This window comes from Rhincodon typus, chromosome 14 (assembly GCF_021869965.1).
Source record: "Rhincodon typus isolate 14 chromosome 14, sRhiTyp1.1, whole genome shotgun sequence".
Taxonomy (NCBI): Eukaryota; Metazoa; Chordata; class Chondrichthyes; order Orectolobiformes; family Rhincodontidae; genus Rhincodon; species Rhincodon typus.
In genome coordinates, this window is record NC_063345.1 from 18,954,000 (window position 1) to 18,963,498 (window position 9,499).

The following is a 9,499-nucleotide window of genomic DNA, read 5'->3' on the forward strand; positions in this document are numbered from 1 at the left end:
AAAGGCATCCTTTTCTCAAAGCTTTTTTCTGATTGTGCAGACACATTGTGGATCTGATTCCACTGACAGCCAAATGATATCTGCTTGTTTCTCATTCGTGAGCCCACTGGTAGATGACAGGCTGACTGTGGAACTCATCATAGCAAAGCTAAGTTTTGTCCACAGTGTGAGGTGTTGCATTTTGGTAAGGCAAATCAGGGCAGGAGTTGTAGTCTTATGGTAGGGCCCTGGAGAATGTTGCTGAACACAGGGACTTCGGTCGCAGGGAGTCAAGGTGGTGAAGAAAGGCGTTCGGCACGCTTGTCTTCATTGGTCATGACCTCCCCAACTCCTACACCCAATGTTATGTTGCAGCTGTACAAGATGTTGGTGAGGCCACTTTTGGAATACTGTGTTCAATTCTGGTCTCTCTGCAATAGGAAAGATGTTGTTAAAGTTGAAAAGATTTACAAGGATGTGGCTAGGATTAGAGGGTTTGAACCATAGGGAGAGGCTGAATAGGCTGGGGCTTTTTTCCCTGGAGTTTTGGAGGCTGAGGGATGACCTTATAGAGGTTTATAATGAGGGGCATAGGTAGGGTGAATAGCTGAGGTGTTTTTCTCAGGATAGGGGAATCCAAAATGAGAGGGCATAGGTTGAAGGTGAGAGGGTAAAGATTTAAAAGGGACCTAAGGGCAAGATTTTCATGCAGAGGGTGGTGCATGTATGGAATGAGCTGCCAGAGGAAGTGGTCGAGGTAGGCACAATTACAACATTTAAAAGGCACCTGGATGGGTACATGAATAGGAAGGGTTTAGAGTGATATGGGCCAAATGCTGGCAAATGGGACTAGATTAATTTAGGCTATGTGGTTGGCATGGATGAGTTGGACCGAAGGATCTGTTTCCATACTGCATAACTGTATGACTCTATGTGGATTCAGATACACATACATTCTGTCATTCTAGCTGGAGTAAGTGAACTCGGAAGTTAGGCTGATTTTTCCCATCCTTAGCCGATTAACTCCAAAGCTAATTACTGTTTGGCTGAGGTCACCCAGCTCATTTTGGATACAAACTGAAGGGGACTTGAATGCCATAAATTATTGAGTAACTTGGAAAAGTTGGTAATAGTGCAGGTGGCTGATGACATTTTCAAGAATTTGTCAGGAAGGAGGCACCTGCAATTTCCTGACTCCGGATTCATCATAGAAGGGACATTGTACCACAGGAGCATGCTAAAGCAGTGAAAATGTCCTCCCTCTGCTCCAGAATTTTGAGGTTCAAATTCTACCTGTGTCATAATATGTCTTTGGGCATTATATGTCCATCTCTCTGGACCGTTAATCCAGAGACCTATGCAATATTCTGGGGACCTAGTTCAAATCCCACCACAGCAGATAGTAGAATTTGAATTCAATAAAAATCTGGAATTAAAAGTTTCTAAAAAGACCATGAAACTGTTGAATGTTGGGGAAAACCCATCTGGTTCACTGTCCTTTAGGGAAGGAAACGGCCTTACCTGGTCTGGCCTAGATGTGACTCCAGGCCTACTGCAATGTGATTGACCCTTAACCGCCCTCTGGGTAGTTGGGGATGGGCAGTAAATGCTGGCCGAGGCAGCGATGCCCTCATCCCGTGAACGAATTAAACAGAAGTCTAAACACATTAATTTAAAAATACAGAGAAGTGGCAGTACTGGACTGGGGTACTCTTGGTTCAGATTGGGACTGATGTAGTTGCTCTGTAGTTTTTAAAGAAATACAGTAGGATATGGATGTTCCTACTGAGGCCATTGTTCATTCCTAATTTTCCTTGAGAAACTTGAATCTCTGCTGCCCATTTGGTGAAGATAGTCCTATGTATTCCATGCAAGAATGATTCCCACTGGGAATGCAACTTGTGGAAGTGCCTGCTTATTACTGAACCTTTGCTTCTTTATACTGCCTCAATTATAGATTGCAGTTGGATTTCACATTATGAATGGATAACTATAAGGTTTCTTTTATGAATGACAAGAGGAGGATACCAGTGGGCTGTTGAAATGGGCAGATTAATTTTTAACACAGAGGTGTGAGCTGATTCATTTTGACAAAGTCAACAATCACATGACACCAGGTTATAGTCCAACTGGTTTATTTGAAAGCTTGTGATTTCAAATAAACCTGTTGGACTATAGTCTGGTGTTGTGTGATTTTTGACTTTGTCCACCCCAGTCCAACACCGGCACCTCCACATCCTTTTGACAAGGAGAATAAAAAGGAGGAAATTCTAAAATAAATGGTTATGGTTGTAAAGAGGATGCAAGAACAGTGACCGTGGATGCAAGTACATAAATCTTTGACAGTGGTAGGACAATTTGAGAAGACTGTTGTAAAGGCAGATGGGCTCCTTAGCTTTACAGATAGAAACAAGTTCAGCAGCAAGCTGCTAACTCTTCTATAAAACACTGATTAGGCCTCTGGTATACTGTGCAGTGTTCAGTTCTGGGTACCACAATTAAGGAAGGATGTCAAAGCCTTGGAGAGTGTGCAGAGGACATTTGCTAGAATGGTCCTTGGAAAGTGACAATCCAGTTACATGAAACTAGGATTATTTTCTTTACCGTAGAGTTGTATTGCTCGGAAACAGGCCTTTCGGTCCAACTCATCCGTGCCGACCATGTATTCCTAAATTAATCCTGATCCCTTTTGCCAGCATTTGGCCCATTTCCCTCTAAACCCTTCCTATTCATATATCCATTCAGATGCCTCTTAAATATTGTAAAAGTTAATAGGAGATTTGGTAGAGGAATTCAAACTCATTAAAGGTTTTAATGGAGCAAATAGGAAGAAGGTGTTTCCAGTGATAGAAGGGTCGGTACCCTGATGGGGTTACTGACAAAAGAACAAGAAGTGATTTTGTCAGCGAGGGAGAGATGTGGTCATATATTGTGTTGTTCTGGCCTGGAATGACATGCCTGAAAGCATACTGGAAGCAGATTTAGTCCCTGTCAAAAGGGAATTGGATAAATGCTACACTCAAAAAGGAAATAAAGTGACAATTTGTGAGAAACGAACAAGGAACTGATGGGATAGTTCTTGTTAAAGAACTGGCATGGCCACAATGGGACTAATGGGGGTTCCTCGTTAGTGGCAATGGTCAGAAAGGTACTCCACATGCCCATAGCTTGGTCAGAGCCTGAAATTACTTTGTGACTAGGACATAGCAAAGTTGTGTAGATAGTGCATCTTTCTTTATCTAATCCTAAGTAATCCTGTCTTCCCTTCTTCCTCATGTCTCTGTCTAACTTCTCCTTAAATGCATCTGTGCTTTTCACTTCAACCAGTTCATGAAGAAACAAGTTTTACATTCTCATCACTCTTTGTGTAAAGCCATTTCTTCTGAATTCCCTTCTGGGTTTCTTGGTCACTACTTTATATTGATGGTCCCTAGCTATACTCTTTCCCATAAAAGAAAACATTCTTCCTATGCCCACTCTATAAGAACTTATAATTTTAAATCCACTTCTTAGATCATCCCTTTTCATTTTTTAAAGGAAGTTTTTTAAAGAAAAAACTGTCTAACAATTCTTTCCTGAAAAGGATACCTATGAATTTCTGACATCACCGTTGTAGATGTTCTCTGCACCCTCTCCAGTGTCTCATATCCTTCTCATAATATGGTGACCAGAATTGCAGTCTTATGTGCAGTCTAGCCAAGGTATGACACATGCTTAGTACAACTTCCTCTTTTCAATTCTATCTCTCTGGAAATTATTTCACATTGAACTGCATCTGCCACATATCTGCCAAGACCTGCAGTCTTTCATCAATATTCAGTCAAAACGTGAATATTGTTCTTCTGTTCTGAAGTACAAATATTCATGTATCCTGTAGGAACTAAGTAAAATCTGCCTTAATGTGGATCCACCTCAACTCAACCCATCTCTCCAGTCCAAAAATCTTCTTTTTATCCCTACACATTTAGCTCCGTTTTTGAACTACTTCAGCATATATCAGGCTACATCTCCTTTAATGTTGTATCACACTGCTGTATTTGTCCTCTAATAGAGGAATCTGAGCACTGGTCTATGTCATTCTTCAGTTAAGTGCTTGAATAAACTGTGGTTTTAAACCTGGTGATGACCCAATAATGTGACAGTATGACACAGAATCAAAACCATAGTCTAAAATGCTGAACCTCTCATCATCTTAAAACACAGAAACCGCTTCAAAAAAGATTTTAGTACTCTTATGGTGATTATCAAGAACAATTGAATCTGTGAAACATTAAAGTAGGAAATCCAGTTTTTGTAGAACTGCCGTGGAAAAGGTTAATATCTTCTGGCTTTTGTTTCCTATTTTGTTTTCATGATCATGGTGAAGGCTGAAGGATTCAATTAAGTCTGGCCTAATGTGTGAGACGCAGTGGTAATGTCCCTCTCTTTGGTACAGGGGCTGAGGTTCAAGTCCCAACTCCCCTGGAAGTGTGTCATACCATCTCTCAGCAGGTTGATTAAAATAACCATAAAAATGTATAAAGGCCCTTTGGTATGATCCAAAGCCACAAGTTTTAGTTTTTAATCCATTTGAGGTTGGAATCTACATGTAAGGCGATGGTTGAAAAAAGCAACATGCTTCTTTAAGATAACTGAAACAAAAAATTGTTAATTTACTTATTAACTCCAAATGGTTGGTTAAAAATTGTTGATGACCAGTGGGAGTTTCACTGGGGCCACTCCGAAGGATAGGATGGTGGACTAATCCAATACAGTATCGGCCCAAGTCAGTGACAGATGAGGCTTCCCATGGGCGAGCAGCTGTTATGTCTGTCAGTGGTACAGTCATTATGTGGAGGTGGTCACGTTTCATTGCCGACAAGAATTGGCAGTAGTTGAATAAGATATCATGAGTCTGTTAACCTGTTCTCTGTTGAATTTATGCCTTTTTATCACCATAAATAATCAGCAGCTCATTAAACATGTTGACCTCCTATCAGGTAGTGTCCCAAATCAGTAATACATATACTTGGAGGTAACTGTTAAATTTGGTCATCTATCTGGAGATACAGTCACTTCAAAACTGTACTCAGGCAGTTCATACTGCCAAAGATTTATTGAACAAACAGAAACTATCACAGAATAATTTTGAAGATTTGGCCTAACAAAGTTTATCCAGAGTCCTCTGCCATCTTACATGTGAGAATTCTGCCAGTAGTTTGAAGAGATAGTGCCTTTAATTCTCCTGAGGCCAAAGGTAAAGGCCCTTGTCTTTGAGCTAGGCAGAAGACAGTGGGACCCAGTCCAAGCCTTGATCTCTGCCGAGTTATCTTTTCTCGTTCAGGGTAACGAAGGAGGCTCTGCCACTAGCTGCAGTTCGATGAGAGATGGGTTCAGCAGGCCATGGTTTCTGCATGGTAACCCTCCTTACAGATGCCAGCTGAGAATATGAACAGGCTCAGCAGTGTCCGGTATACTCCCAGCACTTGCTGTCAAGGTTCACCCACGATTTCTTATTTATTTACAGAATTCTTTGTCACACAGTAATACGTAAAGGAAAAAAGGACAGAATGCTCTGCAAGAAGGTCAAAGAAGAAATATATAAAGTAAAAAGTGGAAAAGGTGATTGAATCGAAAGCACCACTGAGGAGAGGTTGTTAAAAAGCCTCCAAAGGAAACAGGAACAAAAGCAAATTTTGGAGGTGTGGGCAAACCTTTGTCCCCTGAATGTGTTTTTTTGAGTAGCATCTAGTTCTATGAAGTAACGATTTCTGTAAAAAGAATTACCTCCTGAGATACAACCTAGTTCTGTGTTTGCATAATTTATATTCACATGTTGAAGTCCTCCTTCATCAAACTAACCCTTTTCTGATGAAGGGTCTAGGCCCGAAACATCAGCCTGTCTGCTCCTATGATGCTGCTTGGCCTGCTGTGTTCATCCAGCCCTGCACCTTGTTGTCTTGGATTCTCCAGCATCTGCAGTTCCTACTATCTCTCTCAATAGCGTATCTACCTAGACCAAATTGACTCATTTCACTATGTAAAGACCCCAATCAAGTCTCCATAAAGTCTATCCTTTTCTTGATTTAAAAAAAAAACTCTTCAAGCCTTTTCAGGTAATCAAGAACCTTTAAGGCTGGCTGCCCCCTTTTCTATATTGTTTACAACGTGAACAGGACACAGATTCTGACTGAGGACTATAACTTTATGCACAACAAAGGGTATATTTATTTGTTGTCACTTTCAAAAATGTATCACTTCATACTTCTCCACATTCAACTTCATGCAAATAAACTTCAAACCATATACCAGCCTATCAGACTGGTCTATCTGTGCATAAAGCTCCCACAGTATTGCATTATTTGATGTTTTCCACAGATTTTGATATTCTGTTCTTAAGTCCATATCATTTTGCTTCATCAAACTACGTTCATATTAAAACACTATATCTCTAAATTGGAATTCCTCCCTTCCATCCTGCCAATCATATTCGGGAGCACAAAAGGACTTTCAATGGGCCCAGTCCCTCAGTAGCACCGCTGTCAACCTGATCCACCTTATTGCATTCTGGGCTGATCGCTTTAGGAGTTCATCCTTTATAATCTGCATACATTGTTTTATTTTGCTTTTCTGTGGGTTTGTCTGTTGTTCCAGCTCAGTTTGTGATGAATTATCAGGTGTATAAACTGGGAAAGGTCATACACTTCTTTGTGCAGATGGTTTCAGTCTTGTTTTACCATGAGCAGCATTTTACTAGCCTTCCAAGGAAGGGTTAAGAAGTCTGAGTGGTGAAGCAGAAGTTAAGAGGAAGCTGAATAAAGATGTATTATTTTACCACCGCTATAACAGTGGGGAAAGTGGTAGACTGCTGTCCCATCAGAGGCCAATCAAGCTATGTAAGTGGTCATTTAAGAGTCTCTTGCAGCCACTGATCGTATTTTACTAGCAGTGGGTGGGCCCTGGCCAATGGGGAGACTGTCTGATAAATTCTTGGTCCTAATTGGGCACTCCATGGCAATGGCTGCTGCCATGGCAACCCTCCCATCCCCTTTGCTGGGGACTGCCTGACTGGCTCTGGTTCCGTAAGACCCCACTTAACTAGTTAGGGGCAATGATCTGCTCCCATGGTATCCTCTCTACTAGGTGTATTCCCAACAGTGGCACATGGTCCCGATGGCGCTGCTGAACTGCCAGCCCTCCTGACAGTTCTTGGAGACGTGCTCTGACCCTTTAAAGGGACAGAAGCCCCATAGGCAACTAATTAATTGCTGGAGAATTGAAAAATGTTGCAAGGGATCCCACCAACAACCAAAATGTTGTTAGCCCTAGCTTTTGCACTTGCTGTCCTAACAGAATTCCAGCCTGCATGTCTGTTTCAAAGCTATGAACTTATGAAATAAAGTGATTTATATGTAATGTAAGTATTGCTGCAAAGTTATCAAGAAAAGGAAAACCCAAAATAGGAACTGTGCACTGTGGAGAAACGGCTGCTTTCATAGATAAAGGAACAAAAGAACATTTTCAAATTCAGAAAAAAAATCCTTTGGTGGTTACAGCAAGAACAGTGTAAATTTTTTTTTATTAAAGTGAAAACGCATAATTTTCACAATTGAAAACATTAAAGTTTTAAAATAGGTCAACATCAATGTGCATAAGAGGAGGACATGAAGTTGGTTTAACTTCAGAATTTAATGTAGTTGTGTGCCCTCCTCTGTAGCAGCCCATCCTTTAAGTGTCACGTTTACATCCTCTAATACTTTCCCTCTTGTGTTTTGGTGATAACATCAGTATTGTACCAAAACAGCATATTCTCCAAGTTGCTTTCAATAATGACACAGAAAATCTCTTGGCAATTCAAACACATCTGTCACTCTGTAGATGCTATGTCTCAAATGCTAGACACTTTTTTTTAAAAGATGTTGATCAACCTCAAAGAGGAAAAAGCTGGGTGTTTCATAATGGCAATTCTGGCATTGAGATGGACATAACTAGTGGCTGCAATTCTTCTTTCAGATAAGAGCTTAAGCTGAGGTCCGCTGTGTCAGATGAATGTAAAAGGTCTCGTGACACTATTTTGAAGAGCAGGCTTAGTATCCTGGCCAAAACCTATTCTTTAATCAGCATCATTAAATAGATTATCTAATAATTAAAACACTGCTGTTTGTGGAATCTGCTGTGCACAAATTAGCTGCTGTGTTTCCTACATTACAACAGTGACTCCCTGTCAGAAGTGCTTCATTGGCTGCAAACCATTTTTGGAGTGACCTGAGGCCATAAAAGGTGCTATCTAAGTTCAGGTCTTATCACATTAGCCAAGTCATTGTAGAAAAAAGAATTGTGTTTAAACCGTGCTTTTAGTGACCACTGGACATCTCGATCCATTTTATAGACAGCAGAGTGCTTTTTGAAATGCAATCACTGCTGGGATATAGGAATTACGGCAGAAATTATAAAGCAAGATCCCACAAACAGCCATGTGGTAATAACCAGACAATCTATCTTTTTGTGCGACATTTATAACTATTGACCAGGGCACCGGAGATAACCCGACCATTCTTAAAAACAGTGCCATGGTATTTTTATTAGCAATGCCAAATAGGCAAATATGGCCACAGTTTAATGCCTTATGCTTTCTCACTACATCGTATGGATTGCCAGCCATGTTTCTTGTCTGCATTAAAGGGCCTTGAACCAAGAACTTCATGATTCAGAGGCAAAAATCTCTACCAAATGTAACCACAGCAGGTATTCTCAAGGAGCAATTGATCAGTCATGCAAAGTGGTCGGGTCAGCTTATCAGCTAAAAATATCTCAACTTGTTGACTAGTGAGCAATGCCATGGAAAACATTCATGTGAAGAATTGATTATTACTTGGATAGATTTCTGCTGTAATTCAATTTGAAGAATTTACATGACATAAATATCAGATGATGCATTCCTAAGAGTAAGTGATGTTTCCTCATTTGGGTCCGTCCAGAACTAGGGAGCATTGGTTTAAAATTAGGAGTTGTCCTTTCAGGGGAGAGAGAGAGAGAGACGGGGAATTTTTTCTGAGGGTTGTGTGACTTTGAAACTGTGCCTTGGAAGGCAGTGGAGGTATGGTCATTGAATACTTTAAAGAGGCAGATTCTTGTTAGACAAGGGAATCAAGGGAGAGATGGGAATGCTGAATTTGAAACACTAAACAAAATCAGCTATAATCCTGTCAAACGGCAGAACAGCCTCAAAGGGCTGAATGGCCTGCTTATGCTTGTATTTTGTACATTTGTATGTTTCTATGACCAGAATCTAATCAAGGTGTTTGGATGTTTTTATAAATGAACGCTTTATGTTATGGTTTGCGTAAATGAAAGGAATATGGGCAAAAGGAGCCCTGAATCTTGAATTACCTAGTTTGCATGGCTGTATTTCAGTTTCTGAAATTTCATAGAATGATAGAATCCCTACAGTGTGGAAACAAGTCCACACCGCCCTTCTGAAGAGCATTCCATCCCCCTATCCTTTCCTATAACCCTGCATCCCCCATGTCTAATCCACCTA

General features: G+C 40.6%; 1 protein-coding gene across 2 annotated transcripts in view; it reads left to right on the forward strand.

The window, feature by feature from the left end:
* The window catches only part of LOC109936061 (sestrin-1-like), a 53,822-nt gene that overhangs the window by 19,490 nt on the left and 24,833 nt on the right, over window positions 1-9,499 (forward strand). Inside the window, exon 1 of one of the 2 annotated variants that reach the window (XM_048605403.1) lies at window positions 5,492-5,660. The exons of the other annotated variant lie outside the window; for it this stretch is intronic. The gene's annotated coding sequence lies outside the window, so the exon portion shown is untranslated. Of the gene's footprint in view, window positions 1-5,491; window positions 5,661-9,499 lie in introns of those variants that run through there. 2 annotated transcript variants of the gene reach the window in all.